The sequence below is a fragment of the Nymphaea colorata genome, chromosome 5 (genome assembly GCF_008831285.2).
Source record: "Nymphaea colorata isolate Beijing-Zhang1983 chromosome 5, ASM883128v2, whole genome shotgun sequence".
Lineage (NCBI taxonomy): Eukaryota > Viridiplantae > Streptophyta > Magnoliopsida > Nymphaeales > Nymphaeaceae > Nymphaea > Nymphaea colorata.
In genome coordinates, this window is record NC_045142.1 from 13,321,770 (window position 1) to 13,343,408 (window position 21,639).

The 21,639-nt window shown below is 37.4% G+C and overlaps 1 long non-coding RNA gene across 15 annotated transcripts; it reads right to left on the reverse strand.

Moving 5' to 3' along the window:
• Window positions 1-424: 424 nt before the first annotated feature.
• On the reverse strand, window positions 425-21,420 carry LOC116254595 (uncharacterized). Of its 15 annotated transcripts, none has more exons than XR_007573471.1 (8): window positions 19,464-20,398; window positions 9,541-9,611; window positions 8,531-9,072; window positions 8,328-8,376; window positions 1,624-1,674; window positions 1,404-1,535; window positions 696-830; window positions 425-565 (listed from the first exon to the last, which is right to left on the reverse strand). It is a non-coding gene; the product is annotated as an uncharacterized LOC116254595 (long non-coding RNA). The 15 variants fall into 15 exon arrangements; XR_004172727.2 differs by adding an exon at window positions 9,713-9,812 and having other exon boundaries at window positions 426-830; window positions 9,532-9,611; window positions 19,625-20,398; XR_004172721.2 differs by adding an exon at window positions 9,713-9,812 and having other exon boundaries at window positions 427-830; window positions 19,625-20,398.
• Window positions 21,421-21,639: the final 219 nt, after the last annotated feature.

Sequence of the window (21,639 nt, forward strand, 5' to 3'; positions counted from 1 at the left end):
TCGGCCATCTTATGTAAGTAAAGTGTAAAAGCTTACTTGTTTTCCCTCGTGATGTACTCATCTTCTTCAAGTGAATATATTGCGAGTTTTCTTTTCACACTCTCTGTGCAATTTGTGTTCTTGTTTTCGAAAAAGCGTTCAAGTGACCTGCGCAATTGAACGAGGCAAAGGCTTGCGGCTTACTGGCGAGAGTTTGCCGCGCCGCGCAATCCGAAGGAGTCAGCCCGTGACAGTGGCAATAGCCCATGATTTAGGTTGTGGCTATTACTTGCAACAACCATAGTTGCATATACAATAGCCAGCAAAAACTACAGTGATGCAGATCCTATATATGTATATATATATATATATATATATATATATATAAAGAGAGAGAGAGAGAGAGAGTCAACACCAATAATAATTTTTTATTTTAACCACTGTTTACATAGCAAAAAAATACAATATCAATTTTAATTTACCATTCCTCACTAATGAACACTCTTGGTTTCCACTCTTGTGCCAATGAAGTTCAACTAGATGGTATGCATCCACTCTCAGCCTTTCCACACGATGTGCCATAATGCTGCAATTAAATTATAAAACATGATGCAACACTATGTGTTTGCAAAATGATGCCCCATTCACTCGATTCTCCATTAATCTTTATCCTTTTCAGATCATCTGTTTCACAACAAAACTTTGACAAGGTTTACCTTGTGCTATTATGAAGAAAAGTAGTGGAAGCATCAAAAAGGAGGCCTTCCCAATCTTCTGTTTAAAGATGTTTTGGGATAGAAACCCTTAATTTGAGCGTCCTGCCTTTCTCTAGTAGTCATCCAACACATGATCTGTGCAAGTTCCAGAAAATAATGAAAAAGAAAATTTTAGATGCTATGAAAAAGTTGTGTACATCCAAAAACATTCACAAAAGACATCTTCTAGCAGCAAATAAATTATGTAGATATAACTTTTTCAAGTAAAAAATTTATATAGATAAAGCAGACCTATAATCATGAAACAGCAGGAATCACTTCAATAATGAAACATGAAAAAACATTCATCACAATAACATCACATGTATTCCGATCAGACTTGAATAACGAGAACCAAAAAGCAGAACTAAAATTCTGCTGTTCCTTGAAGCCAAAGCAATTATGCACAGGATCATAGTATAAAGCTCACGCAAGGTTGAAAAATCTTGGTATACTGAGAAAGCAGACAAGTGTATCATCTTTAGATTTCCAAACATATTTGTTCTATCACACGCATGAGACAAGGTCGACATGTATGTCAAAAAATTCAAAAGAAACGAACCAACCAAAATTAATAATAAGACCAACTATATTTATAATTGACTAAAAAGTAGCAGTAAAATTAAACTACTGAAAATTAGATTATAAAATCTGAAAAGGAAGTGAAACCTTTTGAACGGCACTTTTTTGGCCTCTCACTACTAATTGTTAACCTTTGTCATACACTCGTCCTTGAGAACCCTCTCATGCAGAAGTTCACCAAATACCCATATCTCGTAGCGTCATTCTGTCATTCATCACCTAAACATTCATGAAAGAGAAACTATTCAGAATTATACATAATACCATCTTTCAGAAAACCATAAAAAAAAGGAAAGGAAAATGTTACCTGTTGCATGCATTTCATAGTCTTGCAACCCTCCCACTCTCAAAGTTCACCCTTCATAAAGAGATAGAAAGAACAAATGAGAAATAATTAAAAAAAAAAATGTGCTTCTTACTTAGAGGGGTTCCTGTTTGCTATATTGGACTTGGACATGCAAAGTATGAAACAATTATGAGAAACTTCCAAAGAAATAGGTTTCTCTGATATAAAGGTAACCCTTTTAGAGGGGCTTGCAGATTAAAACCACAAAAAATGGAAAGTTGAATAATTATGTCAAATAAAGAGTCATCAGCACATATTATAAAGTTAACATGCTTTGTTTGAACTACTGCCATAGGGAATTCATAAGTATGAAACTCTTTTGACAAGAAGGTTTTTCTATTGCTTCATCAATTATTCTAACCACAAATCATCTGAGACCAATTCTCCTTGCACAAAGCAGTAAAGAAGAAGGGCAAAAGGGAGGTAAATAAAAAGCATACCACCTTAGTAACTAGCAAAAATTAAAAGTTAAAATAGGCAAACATACCTATGTTAGGAAATACTGTTATCTATCTAAATTGTAGTTCTTTCAGAATTCAAGAGGGACCAAGCTTTGCAAAAATTTCACAGCGTGTTTTGCCCAAAAATGAATATAACTGGCCTTCCCTGGTTTTTCCCCTGGTTTATGGAATATAAAAACCAATGAAATTAAAGAATGCATGAGAATCACTATGAGCAGTCAGATAAGATTATATCACATGGCTCACAAATTGTCATATTCTCATGCATATACTAGATGAACATATATATAGAGTACAGTAACTCCTATAAAATTCTGCTCTGGATCTGCTGCCCTAGGTGAATTGAATCCCCTTCAATGATATAATATCAGCTTCTACAGCCCCCATCTCTGAAATTAGTTCATTTAAAGTCAACATAGCCTTGGCATATCAATGTTCAGTTCAAGCACTTAGCAGGCGCTGAGCATAAAAGACATGAAATAACAAAATTTACATGAGTTGTTTGCAATAGAGAGCAGTATTCAACAGTGCATTTTATTAGTGGTAAAAAAATTACAAACACAAGATAGATAAAGTGACACGCTTTTTTGTTGGGACTCTCTAAGTTGGGCCTCAAACAGGAAAACATATCCATGGTGCCTAAACATGCTCAATTTTATGGTAAATTCATACACAATTAATTAAAATGAAAAAGAAGTAAAAAAAGTAGTCAGTCAGACCTGTTTTGCAATTTATCCATCTCAGCCTGAACAAAAAGGTATAAACTTCTCAAACAATGTTGTACGTATCGTATGATAAGAGCCCGTACGATACGGGCCGTACCATTTTGAAAATACGGTACGATACACCCCCTGTATCGTAAATACGGGGTGTATCGTTCCTGTAGGGCCCGTATCGTACGATACGGGGCGTTACACCCCGTATCGTATGATACGGGTTGATTTCGGAGAAACCCGCCCGATACTTACTTATTCAACTTCGTTTTGAAAAATACCGGTCCGTTCTTCATTTCTCAAGCTCGGATACAGCTGTCAAGGAGGGCAATCGTCCATTTTCACTATCAAAAAGTTGATTTTCACCGTGAAATCGAAGATTAAGGGGTCAATTTGTGCGTGGGTGGTTGATTTTCGTTAGGAGGAACTTCATTTCTTCTTCGTAAGGTATGAAATCTCATGTTTTTACCATATATTCATAATTTTTTACCGTACAATCATAGATTGAAAGATTTTGAATGTTTTTCATTAAGTTTACCATAGGATTTCGTTTTTTTTGTTTTTGAAGATATGGATTCTACATGGCAATGGTGCGAAAGGGTGAAGGAGAATAACAACTTGAAACTCAAATGTAGCTTTTTTGGGAATACATTTTGAGGAGGGATTAGTAGAATGAAACACCATTTGGCAGGGACCTCCAAAGATGTGTCTCCTTGTGTTGGAGGACCAAACAAACCTTTGTCTCCATTTGTGCGTCAGCAATGTTTAGATATGCTTCATGCTTTACACCAAAAGAGGATACAAAAAGAAATTGAACAGGCAGATGTAGGCTATCAGGAGTCTTTGGAATATGAAGAAGCTTATGAATGTGATGTTGAAGATGATAACAGTCTAAGAACAGACTTGGAAACCTCAAGAGGTAGAGATCGTAGAGAAAAGGGATCATGTATGAAGGAGGTCGATCTGGCATAATGGGAAGAAAGAGAAGAGACACAGCAGATAGGGTCAGGCGTGGTATGAGACCACCTAATGGTAGATTTCTTACTGGTAGGTCTAGTGTTGGCTTTATTAAGAGCTTTTTCTCTTCATATACTAGCCCAGGTGGTCAGCTGCAGGTGGTCAGCTGCAGATTCGTACAGCTATGACATCTAAAGATATACTATATCAAGCAAAAAAGATGGTAGGGAAATGGTTTTATGATGCATGTATTCCATTTAATGCAGCTAATTCTTTTCAATTCCAAGCCATTGCAGATGCAATTGCTTTTATAGGCCCCAGATTCAAAATGTCATCATATCATCAGTTGAGGGGCAAAATTCTTCAGGATATGGTAAAAAAAGTGTCTGAACATTGCGATGAGTTGAAATTATGTTGGAAGGAAACAGGTCGCTCCATTATGTCAGATGGATGGACTGATACAAGGTCAAGAACACTTGTAAATTTTCTTGTTTATTGCCTTAAAGGTACAATGTTCTTAAAATCTCTTGACTTGTTTGATGTTCCTAAAACTGTTGAGATTTTATTCAATGTTTTTGATAATGTCGTACAAGAAGTTGGACCTGCAAATATTGTACAGTTTATTATAGATAATGCTGCAAATTATAAAGTTGCAAGAGATTTGTTATTTCAAAAGTATAGAACATTTTATTGGAGTCAATGTGTCATTCATTGTGTTAATCTAATGCTTCAAGATCTTAATGAGATGCATGATATGAAATCAGCCATTGGCCAATGTCAAGAGGTAACAAAATTTATCTATAATCATGCATATGTATTGAGTTTGATGAGAAAGTTTACAAAACGAGTTAAATTAATACGACCTGCACAAACTAAATTTGCCACAAATGTATTGAATGTGCAGAGGGTGGTGAAAGAAAGAACTCCTTTGAGGCAGATGTTTGCTAGTGAAGAATGAACTGCATATCCACATGCTCATAAAAGAAATGCTTCTTTAGTTGTGGATATAGTATTCAATAACGAATTTTGGGAATCATGTGTGAAGCTATTGAAGGTTTGTGTTCCATTAGTTAAAGTTCTCAGGTTAGCTGACAGCGAGGATAGACCTTGCATAGGGTCCTTATATGAGGCTATGAATAAAGCAAAAGAGGCAATTCGAGACAACTTGAAAGGAAAGAAAAAATTATATATGCCCATATAGAAGATTATAGATAAAAGGTTGACTGGACAGCTTCATCAACTTCTTCATGCAAAAGCTTACTATCTAAATCCTGCAATTAGATTTTTTCCTACATTTAAGAAGGATAAAGAAGTCTTAGGTGGTTTGTTGGATTGTATTAACGTGTTAGTGGTAGATTCTAGAGAACAAGATGCTGTGCACAATGAGTTGGATCTATATGATACTTGTTTTCGGAACATGGGACAACCTATCGCCATTCGAGCCAGGACAACCATGCGTCCAGGTAAATGCATAGAAATTTTTAATTTACTTTGCATTTGTTACATTTGATTCTTTTAAAACTTTCACAATGATTTGTTATATTTTTGTTTAGATTTGTGGTGGAATAGGTATGAGTTTGATTGTCCAAACCTAGCACGTTTTGCAATCAAAGTCCTCAGCCAAACATGCAGTGCTAGAGGATGCGAAAGGGAACTGGAGTGTGTTCCAACATATCCATAGCAAAAAAAGGAATAGGCTCAAACATAAAAGGTTGAATGACCTTGTCTTTGTTCGATATAATATGAGGTTGAAACAAAGGTAATATAGACATATAGCTTAATGTTTACATTTTTTGTACAATATATTTATATGAAATTATATGTTAACAAGTTTTCTCTTATTTAACGTAGAGAATTAGAAAAATCATTAACAAGGAAGCACATATCTCAGTTCGATCCTATCAGCTTGGAAAATTTTGACGATCTAGAGCCATGGATTGAGGAAGAACCAATTACAATATTTAATGATGAAGTTCTTAAATGCTTCAACCTTGAAGCTGAAGCAACAGAAGGCTTTGTTGATGAAGGAGAGTCTGCTACTGCTGGTGTTGAATATGATGGTGAGGATCTTCCAATTCTTGACGATGAAGATGAAGAAGATGATGAAGATTATGAATGATGAATCATGAATGAGAGTCAAGCCAAGAGTGCTTTCATTTTATATGCATCCAACGACTTAAGAGTTATGAATCTATGGTTGTTAAACACTTGAATGTTTAATCACTTTATGGATTATGCTTTGTTGAATGATATTGTTATGAATTTTGATGTCTATGAATAATGAACACGTAAGTTTATAGCAATAATAAGTCTATCATTATCTCAAACATGTTTTCTATGAAGAATTTATTATTTTTAATTTTTCTGATTTTTTATGATTTTTTTTCTGATTTATTAATAATTTTTTTTAAAAAAATTACGATACGTTACGATATTTTACGATACGGCGTATCTTAAAGTCCGACCGATACAGCTTACGATACGCGTTTTACAACATTGTTCTCAAACTCTGAAACAAGTGAGAAAGTAGGGTGAAAGATATCATAAGTTGTCGTGTTGTGCCTCTCTCCATCGTAAAATCTTGAAAAGCTTTCATCCAAATATATTGATGAAAAGAGAAATCCGACAAGACAGTAAAAAAATAGTGCATTGATATACCTTCTTAAAGAGACGGCAAGGGCTGATAGGGCTGCACACGAGCCAAGTCGAGCCCGAGCTTGGCCAGCTCGAGCTCGAGTCGGCTAAAAATACTCGAGCTCGAACATGGCTCGAACTCGAGTCGATCTTCTTATAGGAAGCTCGAGCTTGACTCGACTACACAAAGTCAAGCTCGAACTTGACCTGTTTAACCCATTTAGCTCGTTTAGGGTTAACTCATTTAGGCGTTAACTTGTTTAGCGTTAACTCGTTTAACCCATTTAACTCGTTTAGGGTTAACTCGTTTAAGCGCAATTTAACTCGTTTAACATAATTTATGGCAATAAGTATAGATTACCCTTAAACTTATGAACATAAAATAGAAATATCATCCTTGAAGAAATAGAAATAAATCCAAAAGATCAGTGGAGTGACAAGATCTGTCCACGAAAAACAATGGCGCATCCATTGTAATTTGAATGTTCAAAAATTCTAAACGTGTTCTTAATATATCTTCTAATCTGTTTTTTTTTTCTTTACCAACAATACTTTGGTGTGCTCACATAATTACAGAATGCCAAGGTAATAACAAATTGGTGTGCTCACATAATTCCAGAAATGCCAAGATAATAACCAAAAACAATCTTAGATGATCAAAACTAAGTCAGCGACTCATCAATGTCCTTGTTCAATATCACCAACCTTAGGCTTTAGCCAACACAAAATTAACAGAAAAGCCAACAAATAATGTGGCAGTTCTAGAGGTGCAACAAGATCACAAGCACTTTCTGCTGGAGCTTTCATCCTCATGAAAACATACAACTGTATAGTATAAAAGACTATGACACACGGATACGGGTACGGGTGTCCTACGGATACGGGTACGGGTACACGGACACGGTAATTTCAAAATTTTAGGATACGCAGACACGGCAAATATTATATTTAAAAAAATTAAAAATTATAATGAAATAAAAAACATGAAATTTATAATAAAAAGACTAACGTCCCTCTTTCTTTGTCCATACTTTGTCTGTCCTCAGAGCCACAGCCAAAGAAAAACCCACTTTTATTTTCAAATATTAAAACAATTTAATTTTTAAATATATATATAAAATAATGTTGATAGAAAATGAGGTTACGGTGAGTCTGCAAACAATTTAAAATTATAACCGTTTTTGTTTAAATAACACAAAATTTAGGGCCATTTTGAAATTTGTTCAAATGAAAGCTATAAAAGGCCCCTTTCATTCGAAACCCTCATTTTCACCCTTCGTTTCTTTCTCTCCACTCATCATTCTCTCCCAAATCGCGACCTCCACGATCCTTCTTCTCTAGAGGCCAGCATGCCACCAGCGGCTCCAAGGCCGGTGATGTGGTAAGTATGATGCAGCTGACCGGCTGGTGACCCGCCATGGTAGCAGGATGGGTGCTGAGCCATGAAATGGTGAGTTTTTTTTTATTTCGAATCTTTATTTCTTAATTTATTTGTTCTTTTCTCACTCTCTAGGTTTTCCCTCTAGGCTGCGGGTTGAGGGTTCTGGTGGAGGGAGACAGAATCCGGTGGATGAGATGGAAGGCACTTCAAAATAAAATAGAAGACGTAAAAAAAATCGAGGTTAAAACGGATTATAAAAGTGGTTCGGATCGGGTTTGACCCAGACCCGATCCAAAACGTATCCAGCCGTATCGCCGTGTCAGGATCCCCGTGTCGGCGTATCGACACCGGTACTCGACCCAATCTGCCGTATCCATGTGACGTAGATAAAAGAAGATCAATAAGAAACTGAAACTGGTTTAGACTATTAGTCTAATGATATCGATGAATTAATAATTGAATTCCATAACAAATGAACAGGAACATATTAGTTATTTAGCAAAGAAGTTGCTAGTGGACCTTATACTCACTGAATCTCCTATCCATATTCTCTCGAAAAGCTCTCTGCCTGCAGCATATTCCATCACTATGGCTACATGAGTCGGGGTTAGCAGTACCAGAATAAGACGACATTCACATCATGAACACAGTAATGTCAACAGCTGAATAGCATGCTTAAGTAGAAGATGTGGAAGCATGATTTTTTAGAAAAATAAACATACATTACATCAAAAGAAGAAACCTCTCAACACTTGTAGCTAACAAGAAATTTGCTTTATGTTATTAGCTGCGAGGCATCGAATAACAGCTTCAAAACAGCTCTGGTCCTCTGATGAAGAAGCAACATCAACCTAATAATGAAGGTAAAAAAGCAGCAATTTAAGAGAAACAAGTTGCAATCTCCACTAGAACCATTTTATTAACGTTGCGATCTCATAAATATGTATAATGTATGCTTCACTGAAACACAAGTTTCTACTATGAACATGAGTCAATCACCATTTCTTACAATTGAATATGCCTTTGACAAGCTTTCAAATTTTCATATATAGAGCATTTTGTACAAGTTGACATAACTATGTTTGCAGCCAATAGACATCTCCAAAGGAATGGATCTCTATCCCAAAAAAAATTGTCTACAATATGGAAAATCGTTCAGTTCATACCTTGCCTTTATTAGATAACAAACCTTACAGTCTACCTGTAGTAGAGGGACCTCCTCGATTGAAAGTTCTGCTCCTAAGTCTCCACGTGCCACCATTGCCTAGAAAAAGTTTTCAAGGGACTTGAGCATATATAAAGTAAGCATATCTTCTCAATAAGTTTGGGCTTGCAGAGAGCTTAAGTACAATGATCACATTTGAGATAGAACATAAAGAATGCCCCAACGATAAGGGTATAACAAGGATATAGTAAAGCAACATCACGTCACTATTTTCATCTTCACAAAATGATCATGAGTGCTGAAAAGATCATAGAAGAACAAGGAGTTCACATTAATAGGACAATAATTGAGTCTTTAATAGTTGTGTGCAGAAAATTCGTAGGAGAAAGAAATAAAAAGCAGTCCCTTCACTTCATATTGATAGACAAGATTGATGTCTGTCAGTAAAAAGTGATCTTGTGAATCTCCTTCTGAGTCTCTAACAGTAGACCCTAACAAAAAGTAAAAGTGTTAGCATAAAAAAAAAGTCATTATTGACTTAGTTCAAAAGAGTATTACCGAACTTACAATAATACTTGGTATTTTGTTAGTTGAATTGATGTTGAATCATGTCATGCTATCTCATCTTCAGCAGTGTCCTACAAGAAAACCAACAATAATTGATTAATTAAGAATTACTATAACATATAAACACAAATAAATGTGATAAACTTTGATATACATACATTTTAGTACTTACCCTTAGCAATACCAGCACAAGATTAATTGGGTCTCCATACTATCTTATCCAATCACCCGCACAAACTAATTCTTCTACTTTCTTTGAACTTGATGAACTCCTACATTCATCCACAATTTGATCTCCAGTATTAAAAGCGGATTCAAAGGCAACTGTAGTAATATGAATAGAGGCGGAGGAGGTGGAGGCAGACGGGGGGAAGGGGGAAGAAGGAGAGGAGGAGGAAGGAGGAGGGGAGGGGGGAGGGGGAAGAAGGAGAGGCGTAGGGGAGGAGGATGGGGGACGGGAGGAGAAGGAGGATGGGGAATGGGCAAGGCTGGGCCACCCCATTGGGCCCAGGCCCGGCCCGGGACCCAGTTTTCCCAGCCCGGATCTGGGCCCGACCGGGCCGCGCACCAGGTACCCGCCGGCAGCCCGGCTCGACGCCCAGGCCTAAATATGAATACACAATATATCTCGTGCCATGTGTGATAAAATGAGGTATTTCAATTCTTTATCTTTCCACCAAATCAATATATCAAATGAATCATGAGTGGTAGCATCACATTTGAGCAATCCATCTTCTAAATACATATCAAGCTCGGACTTGAGAGCTTGGAAAGAAACATTGTCTGCTTTACTTAAAAAGCTAAAAAATCTTACACTATATCTATTTGAATTGCTACATGATCAGTCAGTCGCCCTCACAAAAGCAGTAGTATCACATTTAACATATTTATTTAAACCTTCAACTTTTGCAACATAGCTATTATAAAGCTCTTGCAATGTATTTCCTACTAATATCATCTGGTCTTCCTTTGATTCTATTTGACTAAAAGTCTTTGAAAAGACAAAGTTTGTTCAACTTAACTTCATCCTTGGATCTAGTATGGAAGCAATAGCCATCAATATATTGCACGAGCTCCAATACTTATCAAACTTTTCTTTCATTTTATTGTCATTCTCTTCATAAAGCTACACCCATTTACAACTTCTTCTTGTAATAGTTCTTGAACCCCCCAAATTTCTAGGAAAAATAGGTTTGTTGTAAGATACTTGGACCCTTAAAAAAACACAAAAAACATTATAAAATGCTTCAAGAAAAGTACATATTTTTTGTACTCTCTCCTATTCATTTGCATCCAGCAACCAAATAAAACCAACATCTTCCATATCATATCTATCAAAAACATGTTTGTGTGGAACCTCCAACATCAAATAACAAAAATCTCATCGAGTTGCAACATCTAGCACCAACTTCTTTTGACCACGAATTTCAAATTCATATACTATAATAGCAGATAAACCGTCTTGCATCATCAGATTTAGAATATGCACAACAACGGACATGAAAAAATTGACCACTTCGGTATAGATGTATACCACTTTTCTCTAAAATTTCTTTCAATGTTCTTACAAAAACATCATTAGAAAAAGCATTGTCAATGATACTGGAGATGATCTTCTTTTTTATTTCTCATTCTTGAAGATTTTTAGCAATTATATTTGCTACATTCTTCACAATATGAGGCGATTCGACTTGGTTAAAACTAATTATATGCTTTTAAAGTGTCCAAGTATGATCTATGAAGTGAACTGTAATGAAAATATACCCAATTTGTTAGTTGGACGTTCATACATTTTTTGTCAAGGCAACAGATGTAACACCTTTAAAATATTCCTTTAAGTTCTTTTTTTCTATCTCATATAATTTTGTGACATTTTTTCTTACTATTGTCCTTGCAATGGGTAACCAATTTGAAAAAGCAATCTTTAGTAAAAATCTAAACCAGCAATGCTGCGTACTCTTGACAAACTATCAGCTTCACCAATATCTCTCTTATTTTTTTGGGATCAAGTTTGGCACCATTGCTCATTGATTCCTTTGTAAGACCTGAAACTTCACTTATGCCAAACTCAAAGTATTTTGCTTCATATTACCAGGACGCACAAGACACTTATGTCTTCTCATCAATGATATACTCCATTCTATACTTATAACAAACGTTGCTTTGCAATACTTGCATCTATCTTGTTTCACTCCACCCGCAGTTACTTCTTCAAAATCATTCCAAACTAAAGAAGTCTTTGCCCTTTGTCTTCTCGTACCATTATTAGGCATTTCTTCCTCAACTTTATCCATGCTTACATCCTCATTTTCAACAGACTTCAAATAAGCAGCATCTAAACTGTCATCAGCTATAGACTATTGTGTTGAGATTCCTAGGACAGGTGGTTCTGTTGAACCTGCTCCTGAACTACATATTATTTGTTTGTCTTTACTTGTAGACTTCTTTGCTCAACCTATAGACTCGCTTATACTCGACTTGACTCGTTTAGGATTGATTATATAACTAAATGGATAATATTTTTGACAATTGCATGCACGTACTTAGTACATATTCCAATTTTTTAGCAAATTAATATACTTCATAACTTAATTGCCTAGGCAGTCTAGTAGATACTAGGCGCTTGGACACAATTGTCAAACTCAGTGAGTAAATTCAGGAATATCTTGAGTAAACCTGGATTAGCATGTTGACTGGCAGTCAGCCCAATCATAATTGGATCTTGAATGAACCGGCTGAGAGTCTTTGTAGCCAGTCATTTTCACTTCTTCTGCTATTAGTTATCTTGAATTTGTGGTAGGAAAATGAAATGTAATATTTTCAAAATGCAGCCTACATTTTTGTGCATGTTGGCATGAGTGTGTGCATTTAGCAGCGTGAATGCTGGGAGGGAGACATCAAGTACGATTTGTATGTGGGTGCAAGCACTCAGAGAGAGAGAGAGAGAGAGATGTGGATTTTGTTATTTGAAAATAAAATTCTTTTAAGCAACTAAATATTTTCACAAGTTTTGTTTTGTTACTTTTAAGTTGTCCAATCTTTTTGGTCCAAATGAATACAAGTCAGCTTGCAGTTGATTATATATCAACACCTAATCTTTGGTGGAGAAGAAGAATGTCATCACTGAGAGAAAATACTACAAGTAAAGACAAACAAGTAATATGCAGTTCAGGAGCAGGTTCAACAAAACCATCTATCCTAAGAATCTCAACACTATAGTCTGTAGTTGATGACAATTTAGGTCATACTTATTTGAAGTATGCTGAAAACGAGGATGTAAGCATGGATAAAGTTGAGGAAGAAATGCCTAATAATGGTAGGAGAAGACAAAAGACAAGGACTTTTTCAGTTTGGAATGATTTTGAATAAGTAATTGTGGGTGGTGTGAAAAAAAGTAAATGCAAGTATTGCAAAGCAACGTTTGTTATACGTACTGAAATACGAATTTTGAGACCATTACAAAAATATATGTCATAGATTATTATTCTTATATAATTAAGCTTTTTTTCTTCATATTACTTTATATTAAGATTGTTCAAAAACGGTAGTTTTGTATTTTCATTAAACATGTTTTTACAGTATTGATTTTTCATTTTTAATTAGCTAAAATTTTGTGGATGTTGATAGATCGTATGTTTCGGGTCCGGATCCATACCCGACCCGCCTTGTAGCCCGTTTTGGGCACTACTTAAGTCATGTAACCCTAATCCTTATGTGTTAATGATAATCTAAGGAGAGAGAGAGTCTGGCTGCTAGTGGGCACCAACTCCTCCTCATTCGTAGTTTTTTCTCCCTCGTGTTGAGGGTTTTCCACGTTACATCGTGATTGTTGTTTCTCTTCCTCTTCTTGTTCATATTTCTACATGGTATCAGAGCCGTGAAGTTCCGGCGTTACTGGTTTGTCTTTTGCCCGTGTTGGAGGAGGATTCGCCCAAGCACTGTTCATCGTCTCGCCCGGCACTGTTCATCGCCCGTGCCCGATGATCGTGCCCGAGCTTCGTCCGTCGCACCAGCCGCCGCCTCCGCCCAGCGACGCCCTGATCAGCGCCGCTCAGGTTCCCGCCGCCTCTGCCTAGCGACGACCGGCCCAGCGATGCCCTGATCAGCGCCGCTTAGGTTCCGGCCGCCTCCGCCCAGCGACGACCTGCCCAGCGGCGTTCCTCTCTTCCGCTTTCTGTTACATCATCGATGAGAAGACATAAGTGTCTTGTGCTTCGGCAAAATACTTTGAGTTTTGGCATTACTGAAGTTTCAGGTCTTACAAAGGAATCAATGAGCAATGGTGCCAAACTTGGTCCCGAAAAAGTAAAAGAGATATTGGCGAAGATGGTAGTTTGTCAAGAGTACGCATTCAATATGGTTGAGCATTGCTGGTTTAGATTTTTACTAAAGCTTGCTTTTCCAAATTAGTTACCCATTGCATGGACAATGGTAAGAAAAGATGTCACAAAATTATATGAGGTAGAAAAAAAGAAGTTAAAGGAATATTTTAAAGGTGTTACATCTATTGCCTTGACAACAAATATGTGGACGTCCAACCAACAAATTGGCTATATTTTCATTACAGCTCACTTCATAGATCATGCTTGGACACTTCAAAAACGTATAATTGGTTTTAACCAAGTCGAATCGCCTCATACTTTGAAGAATCTAGCAAATGTAATTGTTAAAAATCTTCAAGAATAAAAAATAAAAAAGATCATCTCCATTACAGTTGACAATGCTTCTTCTAATGATGTTCTTGTAAAAACATTGAAAGAAATTTTAGAGAAAAGTGGTGTAAATCTATACCAAAGTGGTAAATTTTTCATGTCCGTTGTACACATATTCTAAATCTGATGGTGCAAGATGGTTTATCTGTTATTAGAGATGAACTCGGTAAGATTAGAGAGGCAGTCCAATATATAAAATGCTCCCTTATCAAGACTTCACAACTTTTAACTTATAGTAGATAAATTTGAAATTCGTGGTCAAAAGAAGTTGGTGCTAGATGTTGCAACTCGATGGAATTCTACTTATTTGATGTTGGAGGTTACACTTATGTACAAACATGTTTTTGATAGATATGATATGGAAGATGCTGATTTTACTTGGTTGCTGGATGTAGATGAATGGAAGAGAGTACAAAAAATATGTACTTTTCTTGAAGCATTTTATAATGTTTTTGTGCTTTTTTCAGGGTCCAAATAACTTACAACAAACCTATTTTTCCTAGCCATTTGGGGGGTTCAAGAATTATTACAAGAAAAAGTTGTAAATGGGTGTAGCTTTATGAAGAGAATGACAACTAAAATGAAAGAAAAGTTTGATAAGTATTGGAGCTCCTGCAATATATTAATGGCTCTTGCTTCCATACTAGATCCAAGGATGAAGTTAAGTTTAACAGACTTCGCCTTTTTAAAGACTTTTAATCAAATAGAACGAAAGGATGACTATATGACATTAGTGAAAAATACATTGCAAGAGCTTTATAACAGCTATGTTGCAAAAATTGAAGGTTTAAATAAAGATGTTGAATGTAATACTATTGCTTTTATGAGAGCGGCTGACTCATCATGCAACAATTCAAATAGATATAGTGTAAGATTTTTTAGCTTTTTAAGTAAAGCAGACAATGTTCCTTTCCAAGCTCTCAAGTCTGATCTTGATATGTATTTAGAAGATGGATTGCTCAAATGTAATGCTACCACTCATGATTTGTTTGTTATATTGATTTGGTGGAAAGATAAAGAATTGAAATACCTCATTTTATCACATATGGCACGAGATATATTGTGTATTCCTATTACTACAGTTGCCTTTGAATCTGTTTTTAGTACTGGAGGTCGAATTGTGGATGAATGTAAGAGTTCATTGAGTTCAAAGACAGTAGAAGAATTAGCTTGTGCAGGTGATTGGATAAGACAGTATGGCGACCCAATGAATCTTGTGTTGATATTGCTAACAATGTTATCACTAGCGTAGCGTAGCGCGTATCGATCGGGCCGACATATACATCATATCGTAACGTATCATAAATGTATCATAATGTATCGTAAATTTAATTTTTTAATTTTTAAAAAATATTAACAAATTATAAAAGATAAAAAAAAATCAGAAAAATTCTAAAAAACAGAAAAAACAAGCAAAAGTCATAAAAAATCAAGAAAATGTATTTAAAGGAACATTCATGTATATGAAGTATGAACAACACATTCCAAAATAAGACATCAGACATTCAAAAATCAAAATAACATAATAAGCAGCCGAAGAGAATTCGATTACATCACAATTCATAAGTTCAAAAGTCAAAAGACTCAAAACATATAGACATAGTTATCATCTTTCATGATTCAACAATAATCCTCGTCAATCGTCATCTGCATCATCATAGAAAATCTCTCCCTCCCACGTCTCTTGTAGTGTTTACAAACAAGAAAAGAGAGAGAGAGAGAGAGAGCGCGAGAGGAGCAGCGGTTTTAAAAGAACACGCAAAAAAGGGGTCGTCAGACCCCTTTTTATTTTTTCCCGTATCGTGTGATACGCGTACGATACGCACGTGTATCGCGTATTGATGATGTATTGTATAGGTTTCTTCGACCTATACGATACGTATCGTACGATACGGATAACATTGATTGCTAAAAGTAAGTACTAAAATGTATGTATATCAAAGTTTATCACATTTTTTTGTGTTTATATGTTATAGTATTTCTTAATTGATCAATTATTGTTGGTTTTCTTGTAGGACACTGCTGAAGATGAGAAAGCATGACATGATTCAACATCAATTCAACTAATAAAATACCAGGTATTATTCTAAGTTTGGTAGTTCTCTTTTGAACTAAGTCAATAATGACTTTTTTTTTATGCTAACACTTTTACTTTTTGTTAGGATCTATTGTTAGAGACTCAGAAGGAGATTCACAATAGTGCTTTTTACTCTAACAGACATCAATCTTGTCTATCAATATGAAGGAAGGGACTGCTTTTTATTTCCTTCTCCTACAAATTTTCCGCGCACAACTATTAAAGACTCAATTATTGACCTATTAATGTAAACTCCTTGTTCTTCTGTGATCTTTTCAGCACCCATGATCATTTTGTGAAGATGAAAATAGTGACGTGATGTTGCTTTTTATCGTTGGGGCATTCTTTATGTTCTATGTTCTATGTCAAACGTGATCATTGTACTTAAGCTCACTGCAAGCCCAAACTTAGTGAGAAGAAATGCTTAATTTATATATGCTCAAGTCACTCGAACACTTTTTCTAGGCAATGGTGGCACATGGAGACCTAGGAGCAGAACTTCCAATCGAGGAGGTCCCTCTACCACAGGTAGACTGTAAGGTTTGTTATCTACTAAAGACAGGGTATGAACTGAATGATTTTCCATATTCTAGACAATTTTTTTGGGATAGAGGTCCATTCCTTTGGAGATGTCTATTGGCTGTAAACATAGTTATGTCAACTTGTACAAAATGCTCTATATATGAAAATTTGAAAGCTTGTCAAAGACATATTCAATAGTAAGAAATGGTGATTGACTCATGTTAACAGTAGAAACTTGTGTTTCAGTGAAGCACATATTTATCAGATCGCAAGGTTAATAAAGTTCTAGTGCAGTCTGCAACTTGTTTCTCTTAAATTGCTGCGTCTTTACCTTCATGATTAGGCAGTGAAGCACATATTTATCAGATTGCAAGGTTAATAAAATGGTTCTAGTGCAGTCTGCAACTTGTTTCTCTTAAATTGCTGCTATTTTAGCTTCATGACTAGGTTGATGTTGCTGCTTCATCAAAAAACCAGAGCTGATTTGAAGCTGTTATTCGATGTCTGGCAGCTAAGCAGCATACAACAAATTTCTTGTAAGCTACAAGCGCTGAGAGGTTTCTTCTTTTGATGAAATGCATGTTTATTTTTCCAAAAAATCATGCTTCCACATCTTCTACTTATTCAAGCTTACTTGGAAATGTCTTCTCGAGATGTTTGGTACTGGATGTGATGATCAAATCAGTAACTCTTCGATCTAAGGTTATTTCCTTTGTTCAGGTTCTAAGAGTGTATAAGAGTTTGTCTGATTTGATATTTGTTTTTCTTTCAATTGCTTAAGCACATATTATCATAAGCATGCTGATCAGTTGTTGAGATTACTGTGTTCATGATGTGAATGTCGTCTTATGTAGGTACTGCTAACCCCGATTCATTTCGCCATAGTGATGGAATATGCTCCAAGCTGAGAGCTTTTCAAGAGAATATGCAATGGTGGGAGATTCAGTGAGGATGAGGTCCACTAGCAACTTCTTTGCTAAATAACTAATATGTTCATGTTCATAGCTATGGAATTAATTCATTAACATCATTAGACTAATAGTCTAAACCAGTTTCAGTTTCTTATTGATCTTCTTTTATACTATACAGTTGATATGTTTTCATGAGGATGAAAGCTCCAGCAGAAAGTGCTTGTGATCTTGTTGCACCTCTAGAGCTGCCACATTCTTTGTTGGCTTTTCTGTTAATTTTGTGTTGGCTAAAGCCTAAGGTTGGTGATATTGAACAAGGACGTTGTTGAGTCATTGACTTAGTTTTGATCATTTAAGATTGTTTTTTGTTATTACCTTGGCATTTCTGGAATTATGTGATCACGCCAATTTGTTATTACCTTGGCATTTATGGAACTATGTGAGCACACCAAAGTATTGTTGATAAAGAAAAAAAAAACAAATTAGAAGATACGTTAAGAACATGTTTAGAATTTTTGAACATTCAAACTACAATGTCTGCACCATTGTTTTTCGTGGACAGATCTTGTCACTCCACTGATCGTTTGGATTTAGTTCTATTTCTTCAAGTATGATATTTCGATTTTAAATTTTAAATTCCTATTCTTAATTCCTAATTCTATTCCTAATTCTATGTTCATAAGATTAAGGGTAATCTATATTGCCTTATGTTAAATGAGTTAAATTATGCCTAGACGAGCTAAACTGAGTTAAATTATGCCTAAACGAGCTAAACAAGTTAATGCTAAACAAGGTAATGCCTAAACGAGTTAACTCTAAACGAGTTGAATGAGTTAAACGAGTCAAGTTCGAGCTCGACTTTGTGTAGTCGAGTCGAGCTCGAGTTTGCTATAAGAAGCTTGACTCCAGTTCGAGCTCGAATATTTTTAGCCTAGTCGAGCTCGAGCTAGCCAAGCTCAAGCTCGACTCGGCTTGTGTACAGCCCTATCGATGGAAGAGAGAGAGAGAAAAAAAAATCAAATAATGGAAACTTGAAAGGGGGAACACCGAATACCGACCACTCAATGAAACTTTTTACCCTAAACCGGTGAACCGGTTTCAGTAACTTGGTGTATCGGTTTTGAACATTAAACCGGTTTTATAATAACGAGTCGAGTTGAGTATAAACAAGTCGAGTTTCTAAAACTCGAACTCGACTTGCTTATTGTTTGGAGTATCGTTGTAAGCTCGAACTTGACTCGTTTATAAACGAGTCGAGCTCGAGCCGAGTTTTTTCGAGTGGGTTCGAGTCGATCCCGAGTTGGCTCGACTCGTTGTCCAACCCTACGGGCTGGGCACATTATCATGCTTGATTACCAACACCACTGCACCCCTACCACCGAAATCTAATTCGCCCCCTGCACATGGCCTCTTCTACTCTATAATAAAGCAACAAATAAATCATTCAAGCATGCAAGTAACAGAGAACAGAGACACTATAAGGAGAGGTCCTAGATTTTTGCAACCAATTGCACACACATGGAAAGAAATACATGTAGAGAGATGAGTAAAAGCTTGAGATGGAGAACAATGACAACACTAATCAGATTCTTCAAACAAATACAAAGACTGACTAAATGCAAAAAAAGAATGAGATGAGCAAGAAGAAAGGAAGCCAGATCAAGACAATACAGGGTAAAGAATAGACAAAAAAAAAGTTACCACAAAAGGGAGCTCGAGCTCGGTTTCACTCATAAGAGATAGCTATTACAAGTTCTTCGTTAATCAAGCCACCTAGTCAATGGCGCCTAGGAAACCCAAGGCCACGGACATCACTCGTGAGGGAGGAGTGGCACCCTGCCAAGGAGTTCAAGTCTCAGTACCTAATCTTCGCCTCAATCATTTTTAGGCGCTCCTCCATCTTGCCAATGTCGCTGCGTGCAAGGAGGTCCCTTATGCTGGATAGCCGTTACCGAAGATGGAATGGACCGTGATCAGGTTGGCCGTCATATTCTTCGTTGTCCAGAGGATCTTCACTACCTGCTGAACCATGGCGATCACCCACTCATGCCTTTCACTTGAAGCCATGGACTCTCCCCTTCCCTGTTTCCATAGAAACATCAAAACCTAAAATCCCCTAATCTAGAACCTTCAAATCACGATAGAAAACCTTCACCACAACTGCCAGTTGCTCCAAACAAATTAACAAAATCAAACGAGAGATTGAGAGGCATAAGGCAGAGAAAGCATAGAAAATTGATTAATCCATGAATTGAAGAAATATCCATCGTTGCTCAGAATATCCTGTATGTCCTAGAGAGAGGAGAAACCCTAATTACACCAAAAGAACACAAGATACACGACTAGAAGAGTGCCCTAGGTCCGTTCTGTTCATGTTAGGTGTTGCCTAGAAGAACGCCTGAACCTAGGAGCCAAACAACCCAAGGCTTCTTCTGCGGGAAGGCTGGGGATGCTGAGCAACAACTACCGTGACGGCTCTCTCCATCGATCGAGAGCAATTGATGGAACCAAACCCTTTTGCTTTTCCTCGGCTAAAACCTACCTCCCCACGGGATTGAAAATGTTCATGTGAAAATGAAAAGCTCGTGCAGAAAAAAAGGGCAAAAGGAAACTCTTCTTGATTTGGGTTTGAGTGCGTTTACACAGGACTCTGGGGCAGCTACTGTAGCAACGGTCGACTTCCTTGTAGCGATTGCCGGATTCATAGTTATGTCCCCATCATAGGCGGAGGGAGGGGGCCCCGTCCCCACCTTAAAAAAAAAATAAAATTTTCTAATTGCACTTTGGTCCTGGATAAGTTCCCATATCATATTTACATCTCTATCCATAACCACTATTGGCTGCTGCCCGCCGGTTCCCAGCAGTCGTCGCCCGGCCTCGGCGATCTTTAGGTCTCGATTTCTGTTCATCCCTTCTTGGGCTCAGGGTTGCCTTCTTTTTTCCCACCGTTTTTCTCTCGTTGTTGTCTGCCAGTTCCTTCTCCTTGTCACCACAGCAGCCACCACGGCCGTTCCTCGCTGCTGTGGCTGCTGGACCCCGCTTGGGTTGGTCGCTACTGGGACCACCAGTTGTGCCCCTGTTTTCCTTGTGTGCCTTCCATTACACGATCTTCCCTGCCCCCTGACTATGGCTGCCTCCAGCTCCCGTTCCCCTACTTCACCATCGCTGCCATTGGGCAGTACTCGTGCTTATCCCTGTCCTCTCTGGTTTGTCCACCCTACGCACTCTGCCCCTGGTTTGCTCGAGCGTTTTTTTTCTTGGCCATCGCCGTCGCTTCTGTCAGCTTGGGCTTCCACGATTTTGATCGGCCGACACCCTGTGACCTGCCTGTGAGCTTTTATGTTCATTCCCCTAGCAGAAGAGAGAAGGGATCGTTGTTCCGCCGTGAGGCAGGACGATCACCATACACACGGATGGGCAAGGTTAGCCTTGAGTCACTACTGTTGGATAGGACAAAGACTAGCAGTCTGTCTCCCACTTCCGAGCATGCACAAACATTCGGCAAATAACTGACAGAAGAAACTTAAAACGAAACCCCCTCACCTATTGTTTACCCTGCTGCGCCCGACACTCAAATGAGGATGCCGTTAAATGCTTTGGAACACCAGCATTCGACGTCTGCCGACGACCAAACCACTTCCTCTTCCATCTCGGAGCTTCGGCAAGCTTTGGCTTTGGAACGGTGACCAATTTGGCCGACCTTACAATATTCGATGTACAAGATATCCTCAAAACTTCGCCGCTGGATGGAGTGATGGGGTCGGCCAGGCTGCCTGGTTGTTTGGTGATGGCCGCTGGTGGACCTAGGGCTGCACAATGAGGGCTCTACTCGAACTCGCTCGAAAAAGCTGGGCTCGAGCTGGAGCCAACTTAAACT